The following is a 22,585-nucleotide window of genomic DNA, read 5'->3' on the forward strand; positions in this document are numbered from 1 at the left end:
AGCCTTACGTGAGGTATAGTCTATTAGTGCACCCGTTTTACAGGTGAAGAAACTGAGGTCTGGGGAGTTGATGTAAGTCTAACCCAAGATGACACCACTAGTAAATATCAGAAACCGCCTTCCAGTGGGGTCCAGCTGACTTCAAAGTCCAGGCTGCCCGGTGGGGATCCCGCAGCAAGGCAGTACCTAGAGATGGTGCCTGGTGGGATGCACTCGGGTTGGTGTGCAGTGAGAGAATAAAGAAAGAAAGGCAGACAGAGGTTCAGGGGATGTGGTGATACTCCAGCTGGGGGCCAGCAGCTTTCTTCCACTGAGCCCCCACCCATGGCAGTAAGAGTAGAGGGCCCACAGGACCCAGGTGTGACAGCATCCTGCATGAGTGGTTTTTCCTCACTCAGGATGCTAAGGAATTCAGGGTGCAGCCAGTCACCATGGCGATAGTGATGGAGAAGCATCAAGCAATGAGCTCTTTTGGGCCCAGCCCTTCTCTAGAGAGACAGAAACAAGATTCTCCAGGCACGCCTTAGTTCCCCAGCTTTGAACCACCACTCCCTGCCCCAGAGATTAAGCCCTCCTTAGAGTAGTGCTATCACAAGGCTATGAGGAGGGGAGAAATGAATGAGGGAAATTCAGGGCAACCAAGAGAGTTCCCACTGCCCCCATGTCTTCCCCACCATTATAAATGCTTCTTGCAGATACTGACTGTAAAGTTTCAAGGAGGTGAGGGAGGGGGCGGGGCATGGGTTGGTGGACACCAGCTTGAGTCAAGCATTGTGCTACATCTTGGAAGTCTGTGGTCTCCTTTGGTGATTGGTATTGATATCTCTATTTGATGGTCAAGAAACTGAGACTCAGAAGCTGAGCACACCCCAGTGCTTAGCTCAGCCCGACTTTGAGCCCAGACTCATTGGACTCAAAATCTGTCTTGGAAGGGGTAACATGTCCACATTTTACCATCTAACCCTTTGGGGAATGGAGCTACGACTGCTGGTTGGGAGGAAAGCTAGGAAACAGGACATGTGTTGAGGCAGGGTCAGTTCACAGGTGGAAGGTAGGGCACTGCTTGGGGCAAAGCATCAGAGCCAAAGTTCAACCATGATCTAGCCTGGCCATCTCCTGCCCTCTGGCATCTAGTCCTCCCCCAAGGTCTCCTTCTCACACCCCTTCTCTTGGGAACATGACAGGATAAAGGAGGAAGGTGAGGCAGCTGTACACCCCAGCACCAGCATGGAGAGGATGGCTGCATGGACGGGGGGAAGACGGGGAAGCAAGCAGAGACCAACCCCCTACCCGCCTGCAGACTTATTGCTAAAAAATCAGGGAAATAATTCAGGGATGGAGAGGATTTATCAAATTGGATTAAGTCCTGGCTACAGCCTTCCTTTTAGCCTTCAAGGGGTGTGTGTATTTTTTTTCATTAAGGCTGCACAATAAAATAATTGCATAATTAGTGAGGAATTTGTTACCTTTCAGGGAAGAGTCTTTAACCCCCCTGAAGAACACCTCCCCTCCCCAAGCTCTGTCCCTGTGAGCGCTGAGCTCACAGAGTGGTGAGAAAGGTGGCTTCCTTTCCCTTGGACAACTCCCGGTGGTGAGAAATGAAGATCACTCCCCACCCCCACCCTACCTCTGAACGTGCCTAACTACCTGGCTTGGGCCAGCAGGGTCTCCTGCGGGTAATTGTGCCCACCATCCTTCTAGACTCCCGCCATGGCCCCCACCAGTGTTTCCCAAATGTCTGCTTCTCCGGCTCCTCAGAATCTTGATAAAAATCCTGGTAGACTCCTGGGCTCCGTTCCTATATAATCTGGGGAGGAATGGAATTGCAGGCTCCTGTATTTAGCGTTACCTGGAGATTGTTATTTCTACTGAAGTTTGAGCACCACTGTCCGTTCCTAACCTTGTGCAGTGGGATGGAGTGTCGGGAAGAGGATTTGGTGCTGATGGAGGAGAGCCCAGGAAGGGCAGTGGGGTCCCCTCATTCTCTCCAGGACATGAACAGGTAGGGAGACCCTTATTCATGACAAGCCTGGCCGCTGTCCCTTCTCCCACCTGTATTTCCCGTCGGTATAATGGGGGATTGTGCCAGAGCATAGAAGGTCCCTTCCAGCTGACCGTCTTTGATTCAATGGCCTGTTAGCAACCACCAGCTTCTCGGCTGTCATCTTCTACTCTGATCTATTATCCCTCCCAGGTCCAGGCAGAAGTGACCCTACGATTTTGACAAGAGAAGAGACGACTCTGGACAGGTTAATCCTGGAGAGGACTCTCCTCTTCAGACTCCACAACTAACAGGTCCGGTCCTTAGTCAAAGGCAAACATCCCCGGGAGGAATAAGCAGCACCCGGCTTCTTCATTTGACGCAGCGGGAGGATGGAAAGAAACACTGCGTACTGCTCGGAGACGAAAGAGGCGAGAGGGCAGAGAAACAGAGCGACGTCCGTGCTGTGGGGTCCGGAGTCCCGAGCACCAGTCCCAACTCTGCAGGTCGAAGCGCGTGAGGACAGCATTGAACATGGCCTGAGCCTGGGACCCTGGCAAACTAGAGAGCTGAAGACAACCCCCTTCTTTGGTGTTCCGGAAAAGAGCTTTTGACAAAAACCCCCCTTCCCCCATAAGACTTCGAAGAGACCTAGAGATGCCGGCCCCCCTTGTTTTCCTGTGACAAGGCCAGACACAGACCCTTAGCATTTCCTTCCTTTGCCTCATAGATGATTAGCCGAACTGCTGGCCTCGAGCTCAACTATTCTCCTGTCTACTGTCCCATCACATCACCTTTTGCCCCACTGCCCCACACCTGTGTCTTCTAGCTTGTGGACTCCTGTCTGTGAAAGAAAACCCCTGCTGGCCCCATTCACTGGCCACTTGCAGTTCTTAGGGTCAGGCCATTCTCCCTCTCCCATGCAGTGCAGGTGTCCCCCGCTATCCAAGAGTAGAGCGTTCCCATGAATCCTTGTGTGCGCTGAAATGGTACAAAGTGAAGAAGCAAATTAATATGAATTTATATGAAAAAATTTTTGAGCATTCCCCAGACCCAAAAAATAACCTCTCTTAGGCTTTTCGAATACCTTAGGACATATCTTGCTAAGAGATACACAAAATAAATCGAGATAATGCTCACAGACATTCAGAGCCCCACCCCCACCCCCCAGGGGGATGTGGAGATGCAGAGCACATCTCCCGAGAAGGAGCTGGGGAGGGAGGGACCCTTCTCCCCACTCGGGGTGCGGCTGCCTCCATAATGGCTCGCCGTCAAACCAACGCTGAACGATACTCCTGCTTTTTGCCTTTTGTCATCCAAGCAAAAATCCTCTTTGGGTGCTTGTGGTTGGAGAAAACAGGTACTAAAGTGGGTCTTCCGTAAACGCGATGTGGCCCAAGTCAAACTTCCGGAAAGGAGGAGCACCTGTAGTCCCTTTCCCTGCCTGCAAAGAATCCTTCCCAATGCAATCTCTCCTTCCTCTGCAAGGAATTGTTTCTTATTCAACAATGACCACGGGCAAGTCATTTTACTAGACTTTCCACAACTGTCGAGTAAGAAAAATATACCATAAAGTTGTAAAATGCAAGACAGCGTACAGAAAAGCACTTCATACGCGTAAGAGAACCCAGGTCTAAAGGGCCCCACCCTCAGGTCCCCGCAGAGTCAGGCCGGCGCCCACCCTGCTTTGCGCTCCTGCCCTGCTCGGTGGCACCCAAGCTACCGGGAGCCAGTTCAGCTATACGGTCTCAATCCAGAAAGCCACCGCTCCTTCCCCAGGCACATCCATCCCTCATTCATCACTGTCACAGCCCACAGAGGGCTTTTATTTAACAACCAATTTATTTCCAATTTAACTAATCTGGGGATGGGCATCTCTCTCGCAGGCAAACCGGCGACGCCTGGGTTGTAAATAGACTCACGGACGAGTGTGCTAGATGATATAAACTCTCATCCCAGCGGCATCAGAAGAGGCGGGGGGAGGAGAGCCAGGTCAAGAGATGGCACAGGGATGAAATATGCAAGCCCCCAAGGCAAACCACCCCTGCCACCCTCTTTCCCCGCCCCTGCACTCTGGGCTGCTTAGAATTATTTATTTATTTGCCTCACTGACTCCTGGCTCACCTTGAGCCCCGACAAAGGCTTCATAAACAAAGTCTGAGCTGCTACGTGGGGGCTCAGTGGGAGCACACGAGGTGTCCAGGAGGCAGCCATCAGCCTGACCCCAGGCCAGGCTCCCCTGACCCGCGCCCTGCTGCAGCCACGCCGCTCACACTTGGGAGGGACCATGGCCCCGGATGAGAGGGATCTTGTTCCTGGAGAGGAATAGCTCATCAGTAGTCTACGTGGCCTTGGCTGCTCCAGGAATACATATTGATCGCTGGAGAAACCCGAGAGCAGAAGGGCTTTGTTTACAAGGCTGACAGGGCTGGGGTGAGGACCAAGGCTTCCCCTGGCCAGGTGGGCTGAGGTGGATTGGGAACAGACCCGGAGGCTGCCTTGGTGGGTCCCTTCCCCAGCCCTCCCCCTTGCCTTAGATTTCTCAGGCTCTGTCCAGATCCCCCATAATCTCATCCAGGGGAAGGGGGACCTAGACAGGGGAAGAGGCGTTGCCTGAGGAAATGGGGTTTTAGAGAGAGCGATCACATCCTGGCTGGGGGATTTGGGCTGAGTCACCGGACCTCCCGGCTCAGTGCCCTTCCCTGAAATGAAGACCTTGAACCAGATCAGATGATTTCTGAGATGTCTCCCTCCTCCGACCACTTACTGGTGGAGGCACGGAGAAGGCCACTGGGCTGCCGCGGGAGATTTATCCTTGCCCCGGCAGCACAGGGAGGCCTGCCAGCAGGACTTTAAATTACACCTCCCAAACTCTGCTGCACTCGGCACTTTCTCGGGTTACCTCGCAGGGCAGAGCAAGTTTATGTTAAACAAACAGCACTTGGTTATTAAGAGCAGTATTTATGGTGGTTGTGCGACTTAGGGAATGAGGATGGATTCCCTCCCAGGCCCCGGCTCCAGGGAGGACTGTCCCTGCTGAGCAGCTCTGTCCGCGCCCAGGACAGGAGGCACCCCACCCCAGATCGATCGCTCCCTGATTTCTTGTCTCTGCAACAGCCATAATTCCATGCTTGGATCATGCTCCCGGTGTCTGGGGGAAACCAGCTCTCGGGCCTGCTGATTCCATTTAAAAGGATGATGTATGTGGCAACAATTTTTTGCTGGATCTCCAACTCAATCCTAAACCAATTAGAAGAGGGTGTGTTTATTGAGAGAGCCAGGGGCATCCCTTTCAGAGCGGACTTTGGGATGCTGGTTAAACGTTAAAGACATGGGTGGGACTCTGTCTCTCAGGAGCAGGGAGAGTCCAGGGACGACAGGCCCCTCCTGGCAGAGCCGGCGTTCTCTGAGGAGGAAGCGGAGGACAGAAAAAAGACAGACGCAGCAAAGCCCCTCCCCCTCCCCTTCCCCACATCCCAATGCTACGTGGCTGGATTCCTCTAGTGGCCAGAAATATTTAATCGAATACTTTTGTTTGGATCTTGCCTCCCTGGTAACCTGAAGATGTTACCATGGCAATCCCTGAGTAATACATCTCGATTATTTATGGTCTTGAAAATAGGGTGGGGAACCAGTCCAGGCCCCACAGAAACAGCAGGAAGGTAGAGGCCCACTTCCTCCTCTCACTGTTCCCAGCGGGCCCCGGAAGAAAGGGAGAAAGAAGACGCCAGCTTGGTTGGCTGGGAAGAGCTCAAAGCCATTTGGCATAGAAAATCTCCCCTCCCCATGATGCCCCTCGGAGCTTTCCTGTTCCCCAGCGCTTCCATTCTGAGGTCTCCTTGGGGCTCCCAGATCATGCCCCACTCCCCAGGGAACAGGCCAAGGATGGCTAGGGGCAGTCAAGAGTATCTAGGGACCTAGGCCCCCAGTTCTAGAGTGAGCTGGGCTAGAATCCCTCTTACGCCAGGATTACTACATCTGTGACCTCAGCCACATGACCTGGCCTTCCAAAGCTTCCATATCCTCCAGTGTCAAACGAGGATAAGAACGGGTCTTCTCTCAGAGCTATTATGAGGGCTAAGTGAAAGAATGCATAGAAAGCTGTTGGTACGGGACTTGGGACGTAACAGGTATTCAACAAATTATAACCATTCTATGGAAATTACATTATCAACCATCCTAGCATATCCTTGCTTACGGAGAGAAGTCAGGATTATCAAGATGGCAGAAAGGGACAGGAAATAGACCGGGGGAGAGGTGAGGTGGGGGAGGGCAACTGTATTCTCTTGTCCAGTCCTCTTGAGTCAGAGGAGCAGCAGGAACCCCAGCATTGAAATCAAACCTGGACCCCCTCAGTCCAATTCACTCGCACACCATCACCCTGCTCCTAACTGGCCAAATCCCCTTTCCAGCCCTAGTGAGCCCTGTACTGGGTCAAATAGTGCTCCCCCGACCCCAGATTCATGCCCACTTCTTTCAGTTTTATTTGGAAATAGGGTCTTTGCAGATTATAATGCGGTCCTACTGGGCGCAATAGAGTAGACCCGCCTTAATCCAGTCACTGTGTCCTTATCGTTAGAGAGAAATTTAGACACAGACATGCAAGGAAAATGCTACATGCCCAGAGGCAGAGGTTGGAGGGATGTGGCCACAAACCCAGGAACAGGGATTGCTGGCATCCTCTAGGAGCTAGGACACAGGCATGATACAGATCCTCCCTCAGAGCCTCCGGAAGGAGCCAACCCTCCTAAAACCTAGATTTCAGACTTCTGGCCTCCAGAACTATGAGTGAATAAATGTCTGTTGTTTTCAGCTACCCCACTGGGGTTTATTTATTACAGCAGCCCGGGGAGACTCATAGAAGCCCTCAGACACTGGCTGACTTCGCAGCTAACAGGTGTCCCCTCAGCCATCAAGAACAGCTCTGTCTCACCTCAGTTGACATGACTGGGTGTGCTGGAAAGAGAACAGAGCTGGGTCTCTCACTAGCTTGAGTGAATCGCTTACCCTCTCTGAGACACATCTGCAAGACAAGGACACTAATGCCTGTCCAGTCCACTTCACGGGCTTCTTGAGAGATCTGGACTGGATCCAGTCCGTGAGCTATCTTATCACCTTTAAAGCAGGCCATACAAGCAGCGGATAGTGTTTATGTTCACTGTGAAGACACAGAAGGAAAATTTTTCCCCCTTTCCCTCATGCCTACATGTCAGGGCGCCCTCCCCACCACAGTTAAGAACAGATAGAGGACATCTCCCATCGAAACTGGGCCCCTGGCTCATGGACTTTGGCCCCCACTGTACCATTGGCATTCCTGACATGGCCCTTTCCAATGGCCCGGGGCAACCACTGCCTAGTACACAGACACGATGGTCAAGTATAATCTCAGGTGAGAACCACCACCAAGGCGACCCCTGGAACCCTGGCTTCCCCCGGCTGCTTAGACGGCAACAAAGCAGGGGAGCCAGGCAACAGTTGACAGGTGTCTCTACAAGGCCCTTCTCCCCTGCCTCTCCTGATACTGACACCTGCCCAGAGCCCGAGGGGTTCTTCTTCGTTCTGGGCTGGTCCCAGGTCCTCCTGCTCTCAGCCGCAGGGTCCGTGACTCAACCTGGCTTCCCGGCCATCTGGGGCCATCCTTTCTGCCTCTGCTGGCCCGGTCCTTATCTTTGAGGAACTTTGAGTATGTAGCAGTGCCTGGCACATACTAGGTGTGAGATGTATTTTGAACGAATGAATGACACTTAGGGGCTCATGATACTAGAACCATGGATTCGTGGGATGAGAAACAGAACTCAGACTACCTACAGTCAGGATGGAGAGAGTGTCCCTTCTCGCTTACGTATGCTAATACTTCTGTATGCTGATAGTGATGTGAGACCGGAAAGGTGAACGTTTTAGACTAAGACTACGCTCTCTTAGAGAAGAAGGTGGTGGTGCTCATGTGTGTGTACATGAGTGTGTGATGTGCATACGCGTACATGTACACACATGTGCGTGTGCACCGGGAAAGGACTGGAGGGGCATCACACTGTTCACTCTGCATCCCCTTCAGTGAAGGAAAGGTACCAGAATAGGTCACAGAGATGCGAGGGCCTGAAAAGAGCAGATAAGAAGGGTCTGGAGGATCTAGACCAGTGGCCCCAGTCTGTGGCCCTCAGACTCCTACAGGTTCCCACAGGTAGTAATGGGGGATCAGGAGCTATTTTTAATATTTCTGTATGCCTAGCAGAAACGACACTCTTACCAAAGATAAGGCCACACAGACTGCTAACTGAGACATCATTTCTTTGCTGTTGGCTGGAATTATATCAACTCAGTGTGATAACACTGCTAATCTCACGCTGATCTGAACCCCTGATTGGCAGTCAGACATGGCTTTGATTAATAAAAAACGGGAAAACAAATTATTACTTGATAAATGCAGTTTGTTTGCTAGACAAAAATCTTTAAAAATACAGGGTGCTGGGGCAGAGGGAGAGAGAGATTCGGTGACTGTCGAGAACTCGGACGCGGGACTCCGACACTCAGATTCACATCCTGGCTCCACAATTTCAGTGACTAGTACCTGTCTCTTAACTCCTTAAGCCTCGGTTTCTTTATCCACAAAATGGGACTCATAGTAGTATCCATCTCATAGAGTTCTCACGAGGATCAGATGGGACCCTGCAGACGAGTACTCAGCTTGCTGTTGGACGCGTAGAAGCATGTATCACACGCCAGCTCTTATCATCATAATTGCTATCACTGCTCTCAGGACCAGTGGGAAGAGGAACAACATGGGAAGCTCTAGGCCAGCTCATTCCTGAGGTTCAAGACACACCCATCAGCACTGCCCTTAACAATGAGAACTAGAGGTCCTTGACCCTCCGCCCGTTAAGTCAGAACTCACCCAAGAGGTAGCAAGTCTCGGGCGTGAGGATGTAAAGAAGAGGACACATACCCCATTGACCTGCTCCCCACTGCTGCCAGACTCCCCGGCTGGTCCCGTGAGGAAGGAGGGATTCCAGGCCAGGTGCATGGATGTTAGATTCAGTGTGTTATTTTCTATGGCTGCGTAACAAGTTGCCACAAATTTATCGGCTTAAAACAACATTCATTTACTGTCTCTCTGCCTGTGGTCAGAAGTCTGGGCACACGCAGCTCCGTTCTCCAGTCTGGTCCCACAAAGCCAACATCAAGGTGGGGGACGGCGCGGTCCCTCACCTGGAGGCTCTGGGGAAAATTCTACTTCAGGCTGTTGGCCAGATGCACTTGCTGCGGCTGCAGGACTGAGGTCCCGTTCCTTCCCTTGCCGACAGTCAGCCGCGGACCGCCGACTACAGGCTGCCCACGTGCCTCTCTCTCCCTGTGGGCGGCTCTGCACACTGGCCCGACTCACTCCATTCTTCCCCGCTTCTCTCTGGAAAAACTGCTTTTAAAGGGCTCCTTTGATTCGATTAGCCCACCCCAGTAATCTCCCTATCTCAAGGTCAGCTGTGTTAGAACATAATCACAGGAGTAATGTCATGCTCACAAGGAAGGGGGAGGGTCACTGAGGTCATTCTTCGAAGTCTGCCTACCACAAGGAGGATGTTAGGGGTCAGGTGGCTTAGAATAAGGCAAGGAGGGCTCTGTAGGGCCCTGTCTGCCCTCTGGGGAATTGCGGATTTCGTGTAGTTCAAGGGGACATAGCCATCATGAAGGAATATTGCTAACCCAGGTCAATACCCACCATCCTCAGTGTCCCCCAGGGAGACCGGGGAACAGGCCTGATCTGGCCCTTTCATGGGTCCAAGACCCCCGTCCCGTGACAGTCGATAATTGCTCTAGGGCCTTTGTTCCGAGTGCACACTTCCATCCCACCTGCCACCCGTGTGCCAAGCCACATCTCGCACGCCCCCGGACCAGCCCCTTCAGGTGGGCCTTCCACTCCGGAGCCTTCTGGAACACATTTCTGCCTCCCCACCTTCCCCCCAGGCTGGGTGCCCTCTGCATCATCAGCATCGAGCTACAAAGCTCTCAGGCATCTCTGCACCCTGCAGGTCTACCTCCCTGCTTCCCTGTCTCTAACACCCGGGCAGGGACAAGGCATGACCAGCGGCCCCCGGTCATGGCTATGTACAGGGTCACCTGTGGAACTGGTAGAAACACAGATTTCTGGGTCCCACTCTGGGAGGAGTGATTTAAAGCTCTGTGCTGGTTCCAGGCTCTGTATTCTTAGGGCGCCCCATAGGCCATTCTGGGTGGCCAGCCCAGTGGGGGAGCCCTGGCCCTCCCAGATCTAACATCCTGTTGTTCTGGAAACCCCCAGGCCAAAATGAGCCAGACAGTTCGGAGCCCCCTCTCTCTCTGAGGCCTCTCAGCTGGACACAAACACCTCTTGAGGAAGAGGCTGGGAGGGGGCATCCCACTCCCAGGCTCTCTGGAGCATTTGAAGTCATTGCCAATGTCTGCTCTGTCTCAGCAACAAGCCTGCTGAGCGTAAGGGCATCCTCCTCACGCTCTGGGATAAAGCAAAGTGTCCTTTCTGTCATGCAGCCTCAGTGGGGAGGGCCAGGGGACCCTCCGCTCGGGCCTGGCCCCTTCCCGCTCCTGAGGGTTGCTGGGAAGCGGCTCCCAGCCAAGGTGCTCTGAGCAGCCGATTGTCTCGTTTGCCTGGCTGTTATGGAGAAATCCGACACACAGGCAATCAAACCCCTTAGCTCACCTGCCAGAGGAAGAGAGCGAGCGACAAGTGTAATAGTGGGGAGAGAACAGATACTCCATGTCACTCAGCTCACATTATCCCCCATAATGAGCTCTGCCCGACAGCTGCTCACGCGGCTCACACAGGTACCGCAGTGCGGGAGCCCAGAGGAGGCGTCCCGACTGCTGCAAGTCTGGGACCGTGCCAGCCTCCCTCCGGGCCCCAGCCTCCCTCCCTCCCTGCCCCAACCTCTCTCTTGTTAAACAGGCCCAGAAACCAAGCCAGCCCTGAAGTGGGAGGTCTGGCTCCCTTCGGACATGGACAGAGTTACAAGAGGCTTATGTCCTCACAGCCGTGGAAACTGAGGCAATGGGCCAGTCAAGTAGCAGCTGTAAAGGACCTGACTTGACCCCTGTGTGAGAGAGAGGCTGAGCTTTACCGTCCTGTCAGGGAGGTAAAGCATCTGATGAACACTGCACACTTTAGGATGGCCAGATGGTCAGGGAGGGCCAAGACCTGGGTGGAGGCCATCGGGAGGAAAGGGGAGCTACACCAGACTCCAGAGGAGGCACAGGACCCCGCTGCACATAGTAGGTGGCATCAGAAGTGTGGCAGGGGAGTCACTCTCAAAGGGACAGCTGGTGCCCACTCTGGCTTGCGGAGGGCCAGCGGGGTCACTGACATCTTCCTCTTCCATGAGCTCCCTGCCCATCTCAAGGGAGGCAAGGTCAGGGCTGGGTGGGGGCAGGGCCGACAATCGAGACTTGGAATCAGGTCTCTAAGTTCTTAGAGATGGGAAGGTTTCCTAAAGCCAAGCAGGTGGGGTCAGGGGAGGTGGGCCCCAGCCCAGTGGCCTTCCAACCAGCGGCATAGTTTTAGGTGAGCCCCCCCACCCCACCCCAGAGCCCCATCTCTTACCAGCTGCCATTTCCAAGGCCCTGGGTGTTGGGCTGCTCTTTGAATTGGGAGGGGAAGGAACAAGGTTCCAGCCTTGTTTTCTCTAGGGCTAGGTTCTAGGCCCAGTCAGGGCTAAGGGAGGAGGCAGGGAGACAGGGCAGGGGAAGTTTCCTTCTTGCGGCAGTATAGTAAGTAGTACAATGCCGAGTGGCCCAGCAGCTAGGAGAGAGCTTTGTGTCCCCTGGAGGAGCCACTAACTCCCTAGCCCTCATGCAGGATTTCCCCAGGAGCCTGCAGGTAGCAAAATAAAACAAAACTATCAATTCTTTAATTGTATTCTTTTCCTTCCCCAGAGCACAGTAAACCCATTCTCAGTTAACTCTTGGGCCTGCGGTCCCCCTCCCACTCTCTGCTGAGGGAGGCCGCCTGAGAGGTGCAGACAGGTTCGAGAACGCTCTGGAGAGCCCACAGCCCAGGAAAGGTCGGGAGCCTAGAGGGGAAGAGAGGTCCACCCCTCTGCACTGAGGCTGCAGATCTGTCTGCCGTCTAACCTACCTCCCCAAGCTCATGGTTGGGCTCCTCAGGCTAGGCTGGGCCCAATGACTCTGAGCCCCAGTATGCAGGTTCGGACCAGCTGGGCACTGCAAGATGCAGGAAGGGGAGGGAGAGGGAAAGAAACAACCTGGGGAGAGAAAGGAGCAGGGCCGAGGAAGAAATCTCAGTGGTTCCTGAGCATGAAATGAGGTGGTGTTTAAATGAGATGCAAATAACATGCAAATGAACCTCTAGTACTTTTGAAAAGAAGCACCAGCATTTTGGCTAAGAGAATAGCTATTAATCTCTCTGCAGCCAGAGACATCCAGAGTGACCTCTTCTCCCGGACTCTGTGGCTCTGCCGGGACCCTGCCCCACTAGGGCCATCCAGGAATCACCTGCCCTGTGCCCCATGCTGCCCAGGGAGCATCTGCCAACCACTTCTCCTTCTTTGTTCCTCATAAGCCGAAGGGGTAAGGGGCGAGAGCACAGCCCCAGATTTAGAACTCACAGCACCACATAAGTCAAGTGAAGGGACAGTCCTGGGTATCATTCCTTCCCCATTTCACATGTGAAAGGCTCTGACCAAGGCCTGCAGTTCTGTGCTGTGGCCTGCCTCTGAGACCTACCCCAGGTCACCATCTCACCCTGACCTCCCCGCTCTTCTGTCCTGTGAGCCCTTCGCAGGCCTGTGAGATGTACCACTGCACCCGGGAAAGAGGGCCCGACAGCATCCAAGGGAAACATCACCTGGGTCTTGTGTCTGGAACTTTGTCCTGATTCCTGTCCACACTCTGGGACCCAGAGGCAGGGGGCTGACACAAGGGCAGCCCTCCCCTCAAGACTCCACACAGTACTTAAGTTTCTCAGATCTCCACGCCCCCACACACCCGCCCGCCCCCGTCAACAACGCCTCCTGCTTTCCCCATTCTTCTCCAACGCAGACCCTGCCCAGATGTTCCTGAAGATTCGTCCTCACAGTCCTTCCCCAGGACCCTCTGGGGGCTGCAGCCAGAGTCTGGGAAAGCCAAAAGAGTAACGCGATCACATTGCAGAGCAGAGAGAAAAAGGCAGAGAAGAGTGTCTGTCCCTCGGGGCAAACAGAATCAGCCTTTCGCAGAGCTCTCAGGGACTTGAGATGCCAGAAGAGACCTCCAGAGGGCAAAGGGGAGGTGGCTGAGCCCACAGAAGACCAGCGGCAGTCTGGGAGAGAAGGCGAGCGCAGGAAGGAGACATGGTGCTACTTGATGGAAGAAATCAGCACAGTCTATAGCCTGTTCCGCTGGCGGGGCTCCCAGGCCATGAATTGTCAGGTGTCCAGAGAAAGAGTTATCCCCCCATTCATGTTCCTCAACCCTTGGCAGGCTCTGGAGCCCACCTTCCCACCCTCAGTTATCCTGCCCAGCCCTCCTATGCAGCCTGTGCCAACCCCAGGATGCAGGCGTTCTCCCCATCCCCCCAGAGTGAGCGCAGGCCAGAGACAAGGCTGGGCATAAGGAAGCATCGGGTCCCGACACTCATGTACTCAGAAACGCTGACAGGGACCCCGCCCGTTAGCGCAGGGCTGAGCCCCTGGTGTGCTTAGTAAAAGCCCGGTAAATGAGTACGAGCATTGATTGGCTAATTAATTATTGCTGAAGACCTTCCAGCCAGTAAATTCTTACCACCTCCCCAGGCCTTATAGTCACCTGCACAGAGCCACTCTGCAAACCCATCCTGGCCCCCCGGGCAGCCTCTAATTCTAGATCCATGGCAATGGGGGAGAGGCGTCCAGGCTCTAATGCTGGGCACGTTTTCCACACCCTACAGGGCCCTAACAAATAATGAGCCTTAATCCTGACCTCTAAGCAGGCTCTAAGAACACGGGCTTCCGATGCTGCCTTCCCCATTGTCCAGGCATCTGATTCTGTGGCCAGGGTCTCACCTACTCCTTTGATGTCTCCCCTTGGGACAGAGGGGGGTCCTACGAAATACAAATGACAAGCTGCAAACTCCGTCCTTCTCATCTTCAGACTCAGATAGAGAACCTGGACCCCAGAGGGCAAGGCCAATGGCGGGGTCTTCTGACTAAAGACACCAGCCCTCCAGCAGAGGGAGGTGATTCTCCCCACCCCAAGGAGGGCCAGGCCGAGGGGAGAAGGTGGGGCTTTGGGGAATATGAAAGGGATAATCGCTGGAATTTTCCATGTGCTCCTATCCCCCCGAGCTTCACTTTGCTTCTGCTCAGCCTCATCAGACTTCTGTCAGTGCGGAGAAGAACAGAAGCCTCTTTGTGGGCAGTCACTGGCCCAGGGTCACCAGAGATTGTTAGCATCCAAACCGGGGATCTTTCAAGAGTGAAAGGGAGCGCTATTAATAATGCACCAGCACAGCAGGTGCGAACCTGAACTGTCCTGAGAAAAGGGGGGACGATGGTCATCCCAACCACGGCTCTTCTGGGCCCCGTTCTCTCGCAGATCATCTGTGAATTATCTGAGAGTCAACAGGAGTGACTGCCGTGGCCTCGGCTGGTGGCGTCACCCACAGGGGTGTGGAGATCAGCCAGTGACATGAGACTGGGGACCCTGCTTAGCAAGACAGATGCTGGGGAGGCGGAAGAGAGAGAACTCGGCCACTGTCTACCACACAGTTTACATTTTCCATTCATTAATTTGGCAGCTATTTCCAAGGCTACAGTGTGCCCAGCAGAAGAACCCTGGGTACTGGACAAGTGTTGGCAGTTAACACAGACACTGACCCTGTCCTCATGGAACCTAGAGACCACTGTAAATATTGAACATCAGTTATAAGATCAAATCATATCTAAACAAGGGAACACTGGTGCCATGGGAACGGTCAGGAAACACAAGGCCATGCCTTGTCTAAGGGAGGCCTGACTGGTTTTATTTTTATCTCAAGTCGGTTCAGTATGGAAGATCAGCACTTGATAGGTATGTGACTTTAAGCAATTTATTTGACCTCTCTGAGCCTCGATGTCCTCATGTGGAAAAGGAGAATGATACCTACTTCACAGAGTTCACCTGAAAATAAATTAGATGATAAATGTATGTAATGCTTTGCACAGCACCTAGCACAAGGTAGGTACTCAACAGATACTACTTCCCTATTATTTCCCAACCTATTTACTCCCAATGCCTTGACTCCTGCCAGATATTCTCTCCTTCCTATTGTCTTCATGACAGACTCCTATTCATCCTTCAATGCCCGCCCTCGCAGCATGAGAGCAAGAAGAATAAAGTAGTAAAGAGTACAAGCTTTTGATCCAGGGTTCCCGAGTTTGAATTCTGATTCTGCCAATCGCCATGCGATATGAGGCAGAGCACTTAACCTCTCTGTACCTCAGTTTCCTCCTCTGTTTCACGGGAATATCATGAGAATAAAATGTGTCAAAAAGAATAATGCACTTAGACCCATGTCTCCAAAATACGAGGTACTCTGTGAATTTTTAAAAAATAAAACAGCCAACTCAGATATCATTTCCTCCAGCTCGAAAAAGCTAAAATGTTTCTGAATGAAGCTGACCTTGTGCGCTTTTAGCTATACATGACCCTAGCCATGGGCTCCCCTCCACACGTCCCCGGGGTAGAGTGGGGTCAGTAGACAGACTGTGAACCAGTGCAGGAGCTGACCTGCGGACCCAGGATTCTGAATCGAACCCAAACCCCAGGCCTAACTACCCTTCACTCTCCACTTACCTATCTGGGGAGCTTAAAAAATCAGACAGATTCTCCTCCTCTCAAAGGGGCTTAAGCACTGTCCTTACGGAGACAGCTTCTCAAGGGCATTGCAAACCCAGAATCTGATGGCTCCTCCCAGCAGCCTTCCTCCCCTGAAGACAGCCACCGAGGCCCAGACTCCAGCTTCAAGATTTCACAACGCGTTCAGTTCACTTGCAGTCCCCCCTGCTGCCCACGGCTGCCCTCCATCCCCCCAGGGCCCAGAAGCATCCTTGGAGCAACACCGCCGTCAGAAGAGCCCATCTAGCCCAGGGTTGACATTTCAGCAGCCCAAGACCCGGAGATAAAAGTGGTCACTGAACAAAATTCAGTTCCCCTCCGTCGCCTTTCTGGAGGCTCGATAGGCATCAGTGTGGGGGCCAAGATGGTCCTCTCCACCTTGCTGTAGCCGGGATTCCTGCTTTTGGGGGAGGAAACCTTCACAATTGATGATTACAAAGAAGCAGTTTATCACCTGTGCTTTTATGATTGCAGCAACTAAGGGGAAAAAAGATGTCCTTTCAGATAAGCATTTGAAGGAGGGGGAGAAAGATTTTCAAAGCCTCCTTTGTTCTCCTCAAGAGCCCTGCCATGGAGTTCTGGCAGGTAGCCCGGGAGAAAGGAGAATTTTAAAAAAACACCATTGGAGCCGGCTTCCAAGCCACTGCACCATCCCTGTCATTAATTAGGGCTGTTACTTAACAAGGGGTATGGACCATTGTCTCATCCAGCCTGCTCTTCCTAATTGAACGTGGACTTGTGATGAATTCTCTGGAAAAGGGTTCCGTGCAAGGAGGTCGCCACCTCGGCCCCCTGGCACTCAAGCCAGCTCCAGTGGGGCTGGCGTGGGCCTCTAGGGCACGGTGCTGGCAGGGAGATAAGGGAAGGACCTTTCTGAAGCCCCTCGGTGCAGGCCGGGAGCACAGGCCAGGAACGCAGGGACGGGCAGGCTGCCAGCCTGTGCTGGGAACTCAGCCTGAGAGCTGGAGAGAAGATGGGAGGTGGAGTCCATGCCCCCAACGACCTCAGCCCTGCCCAGCAAAGCCCCCTGCCCAGGTTATGAAGACGAACCTCATCAGGGCACAGAGAGCTGTTGGGACCCCAGTCCACAAAGGGGTGGGCTGAGCTGCCACAGACTCAGTACATATTGTGTTCAAGAAGCCTGTATATGGGGCTGCCTGGGTGGCTCAGTGGGTTAAGCCTCTGCCTTAAGCTCAGGTCATGATCTCAGGGTCCTGGGATCGAGTCCCACATCGGGCTCTCTGCTAGGCAGGGAGCCTGCTTCCTCCTCTCTCTCTTTCTCTTTCTCTCTCTGCCTGCCTTTCTGCCGACTTGTAATCTCTCTTTGTCAAATAAATAAAATCTTAAAAAAAAAAAAAAAGCCTGTATACAGTCAGTCACAGCCTCGCCCCTGCCAACAACCAAAAATTGGCCATTTTCCTTCACAAACTAAAACTCTGATCCTCCACGGTATTCAACAGAGACAGCCCTTGGGGATAAAGAAGGCCGGATCTCACGGTGCCCCAGATTACAGAGACCTTTGGCAATGACAAAGTCGTGGTATTCAGGATGCTCCCCACTTTATCTTGTGACCCCAAGTGGAGGCATGAACGTTTTCGTTGCTCTCTACAGGATAGCTGAGATCAAGCTGGAATGCTTAAGTAAAACTTTATCAAAAGCTCCAGAGAAACAAAGGGGAGAAAATACAGACAAATACAAAACCCAATCACCTAGTTCAAGAGCCACGTCTGGTTCAGGTTTAGTTTGAAGCCTTCCTAAGGTTGTTCACCACCAGGATGGATTCCTGGCTTGGCGCCTTGCCAGAGGCTGTCTTTCTCTTGCTCATCTAGGATCCTGGAGGTCCATATCCAAGTTAAGGATACGGTTTACCCTCCAACCTACCTAGGACCTGCCTTGTGAGTTCCATCCCAGAAGCTATCTGTTGCCTGGATAATTCAAGCAGGGACCGTTCAGCAACTTCCTCCAGGAGGGAGCACTTCTACCCACCAGGCCTTGCAGGAATGCAGCCTCATGGTCTCACACAGGGGCAAGAAACACATATATTTAAAAGCAAAGAGCTAAAACTCAGCCTGCAGCATAGGCTTCCTGACCATTATCACTCCTGTTCTCTATGGCAATAATTCCCGCCCTGCTTGGCTGGAGTCCTAAAGCACCTGGCTGGCTCGTGCCCACTCCCCGCCCGGTGCAGGGGTCTGGAGGCCCTTCCCCAGAACTCATATTTGCTGGCACAGTCCCCACACTAACCGGATGAACCACCCGTACCTGCAACCCCTACCTGATTTCCCGTCCTAACAGCTCCTGAGCCCACCCTGCGGCCGCACCCCACCCCAGCTCAGCCTGGCTGTTGACATCAAAACCTGAATAAAGCCTGTGGTCACCCTAAGTCTTCTTGGAACCTACGAAAGGAGTATCTAGTGGCCTTCACCAGCAGCTAGCCATACTTCAGAGTGAGTAATAACCAGACAGAAAGCTCTACATTCTCTTGAATTTTCCTCAGAAAGAACATTCTTTACATTTCTACAAAAGAAGAGGAGGGCCCCAAGAGATCTGGAAGCAAATAGAGCCAGTCTACATGAATCAAGGGTGAGGTTTTGTTTGATACCCTGAAGAGGGAAGAGAAAAGAAGGGGAAAAGAGAAAGAGCTGGCAAGATCACCAAGTACTGTGCCCCACCCACAACGCTGAACGCCTTCTTCAAATCTCACCTCCCCTAATCTTCAACAAGGCTGCAAAACTCCACGAATTCTGGAAGGGACTAGAGAGTATATGGAACCCAGTGATGGAGAAGATATAGACAAGCCTGGGGATGGACGACGCAGGAAAAAATAAGTGAAGGAGCTCAAGAAATCACAGGTTCATGTTACAGCATACAGAATTTAGATTGCAGTTGAGTTTAATAGATCTCTAAATATCAAGAGGTCCCTCTCATACCTCTTCCTGAGCAGTGCAGCCACCATTTTCCTGAGCACCTACTATGTGGCAAATTTTGCAAATTTTTTTCAATCTTAATAACCCTATGAGGTAAGTGTTATACCCATCTTAGTGATAAGGAGACCGAAGTTCAGAGTGGCTAACTTCCCCACAATCACACAACTCTTGCATGGCTGAGCCAGGATGGTTCCCCGGGCCAATGGAATCCCAAAGCCATGCTCTCCTCTATGATACAGTAGACTCTGGAAATCTCCTGCTTCCCTTCCCCCATTCATCTTGGTCTCCTCCCATTCTCCTTCCATCTGCACCTGACAGCCCAGTACGGAGCCATAGTGAGATCAACTGTGTGAGACCACCGTCAATCAGTCACTCAACAAACATTTCACAAAATCTTACCATTTGCCAGAAACTGTGCCGGAAGTTGTAGATTCCAACAGAAGCACATCACAGACAATGGCCAAGAGTTGGGTACCCTGGCAAACATGCCTCCAAAGAGCTACAGAATGTCAGGGAGCCCGCGTTCTGTCCTGGGGCAAGCGGCAGAGAATAGGGCACTGGAAATGCAGGGGGCCTCTTTGGCCAAAATGAACCACACAGTCTCCTGATGCCAAAGAGCCAAGCCCAGAGCCTCCCCAGGGAATGACTTTTTCCCCCCACTTTTCCCCTTTGCCAACCAGGAGAGAACCAGGCTCAACCCCACATGGAAAAAAAGGAAAGAAGCAGCGAACATTTTCAGAGTGTCTCCTATGTGCCCGGCACCCCCTAGGGCTTACAGCTGCATTTTGCTGAAGGAGCCGCAGACGGGTTCAGTCACTTGACCTGGGTCATTCCCTTGGGAAATGCAGAGCTGGGGTTCGAGCCAGTCCTGCTTACCCCAAAGCCCGTGAATGATCCTTCCTCCACACCATGCCTCAGTGCCCTGGGCAGAAGCTGCTGGACGTCCACCCAAATGGACTGGCTGGTGAAAATGTGGCCCAGCAGGTAGCACGTGCAACAAAGGGACGGTGCCAAGGCCACCGCTGCCATGACCCTTCCTAAGCCAAGGAGAGGAGATGACGAAGCGTATGCGGGTTTGGGGTGCATGCCCGTCCGTGCTCTCCAGCCTCCTCCTCAGAAGACCATCTCCCCAGGCTCGCCCTCATCCCCCTTTGACCACCCTCATCCCCACCTCCCCTTCCCAGCCAGGAAGTCTGAGTACCAGCCTCGGGAAAATGTCAGCCAGGCCTGGCCAAGCATATGCCTGCGTCATTGGCACCCGCAGGGAGCTCCAACAGTCGGAAGGTGGAGGGACCCAGTGCCAGGGGCGGGGCAGATGGCCTCATCCCTGCTCTGAGAACCCTCAGGCCTACTCTTGGCTACATCTCTGAAACAAGGGCTGCCCATGAGCCCTCAGCCCCCACGCTCATGGCAACCCACCCGGCCTGCAGAGCCGTGCCAGCCCACGATCTGGCGGAGACACCGCCACAGCTCCGGCCCCCCTGCCACCTGCCTGTTGTCACTCTTCAGTGAGCATCCGTCCGCCTTCCACAGGGCTGCGCTCCCAGGCTCCAGGCTCCAATCTGCTCTCTGGGAGGCTGACAGAGGACAGGCAGGGCTGGGGGAGGCCTCCCTTCTTCACTCCCACCAGCTCCTTGCCCAGGGCCTGGATGTTGGAACAAGTGCTAGGAACCCAGATGGCGATTGCTGCCATCTAATTATGCGTGCATACTATATTAGCCAAAAGCATTTGACTATCTCCTGCGGTCTCGGGCAGATCAAACGGAGAGGCACACAGGTTCGAGGATTACTCCGGCAGGGTAATGGCTGACAAGACTGCCTGCTGCCACTCAGGCGGCCACTGGCCGGCTGTCCTCCCCCAACAGAGCCTTTACTCCTCCACCTGGAGAAAGAGGAGGAGCTGGGAGCTCAGGCCATCTGGGACTGACACGGGCTGGACTCCTCCACGGCTCTTGGCTGTTGGCCTTTGTCTGACCCCGTCCTACTAGACACCCCATGGAAGACCTTGCTCCTCACCAGGGTAGAAAAACAGAGGATGTGTGTTTTCCAAGAACAGCATTTATGTGCTCATGGCGAATCTCATCTTCTTCTAAGTCTACCATCTCTGTCTTGCCAGGTGATAACCCTTGATCTAGAATCAGTCTTTAACCCACGCAGCACTCATTTGCACTTAACGGTAAATGATCTGTGCCTTTGCCCAGCCAGCTTTCCTGAAGGTCAGATACCCTGTTGGGCTCAGTTTTCTTCCTGAAACCTAAGCTGCTTAGCTACATGCTTTGCACGCATTAGGTGCTCAAGGCATGGTTACTAAGCTCAGGTTCACAACTCTGGTCAGCTCTTCCCTGGTCACCTACTAGATGACAGGTTCTGTGCTGGACAATGGGATTCACACTTGAACCAAGCACCATCCCCACCCCACAGAACTCTACATCCAACCGGCTAGCGTGTCACTGTGAATGCCTGGACTGAGGAAGAAGAACCTCAGGAAAGGAAAGGCCAGGCGGGAGCAGAAGACGGAGAGTGGCCTGAATCAGGACATCAGGACCTCCCAGGATGTCAGCATTTGCTCTGCAGACAAGGTTCTTGGTACCCATTGTGCAGGAGGCAGGGAACTCACAGAAGAGTCTCTAATCCCAAGGGACGTGCAGAAGTTGAAGGATGCAGAAGTATATGTCCAAGGTAACTTTGCTTCCTGTACTCATCACTTAAGAACCAAGAGAACGGCATGGAGGAAGCCCATGGACCTCGGGAGGCAGGAGGCCTCCTGGGCAGTTAGGATGCGGCAAAGCAGCATGAGACCCTGAGAGCAGGATGGGGAAGACAGGAAGGGACTGGGAGCCAGCACCAACCTGGCTCTGGGGTTGGCAAGGTGCTCCAAAAACTGACGCTGCCAAGGACAACGGCTTCTGAGGCTCCGTCTGGTGGACAACCAGGTACTATGGGACATAGCTGTCTCCGGTCTCGGTCCAGGGTGAGTTCCAAGAAGATGTAGAGGGCATGATCCTTGGAAGGCTCACATTTAAGGACTGGGATTCAACGGAATCCTGGAACAGGGATCGATGGGCATCCAGGACAGGACACACAAGCCCACGGTCAGAACACGAATTCAGGTGCATGACCAAAGTTGTCAGAAATGGTGCGTAGCATTGGGGTGGGGCCAGCAGAGACGAGGCAGGGGTCCTCACCCAGGGCCTTTTGGACCAGCGCTCCTTGCTCACTGGTTCACTCCAGCTCTAGGTGCGGGACGTGGCTCATCTTTACGTGAAGGACCCACAGGCCGGCTATGGGCAGGACCTGCTAGAGGCTGGGTCCAGGCAGGGCCTTCCCAGAACAGGTGGGACTTCAGCGAGAGCTAATGGAGAAAGAGAGAGGGCAGAGCATCATTAGAGTGAGAAAAGATACGTAGGTGAGGTTTTTACGGCACGCTTCTGGTCCAGTCAGCAAAAAAAAATGGGTTCCACTGGAATAGAATATTTAGAACGAAGAGTAGTGCTAATCACCTTTGGGAATACAAATTGGGGCTAGATCATAAGGAGAGATATTAGGAATTGTTCTGGAGGAACTCTAGAACCAACAAAAGGATTTATATAGGGTGGAGGTGGAGGAAAGCATATGGAGAAAGTGGCCTCTTGGGATCTCACATCCTCTACAGAAAATCTAAGGAGAGAGTAGGAAACCTCTCGTTGTGGCTGCTGACCAGATGAAGATTTCTAGGCAGGAAAGGAAGAGATTGATCCAGGCTATGATTGTGTGTGTGTGTGTGTGTGTGTGTGTGTGTGTGTGAGTGTGTGTTTGCACGCGCGCGCGTAGGACACTGTGCTGGGGAAGCAGAACCATGCTT

Source organism: Mustela erminea, chromosome 9 (assembly GCF_009829155.1).
Source record: "Mustela erminea isolate mMusErm1 chromosome 9, mMusErm1.Pri, whole genome shotgun sequence".
In the NCBI taxonomy this organism is placed as follows: domain Eukaryota; kingdom Metazoa; phylum Chordata; class Mammalia; order Carnivora; family Mustelidae; genus Mustela; species Mustela erminea.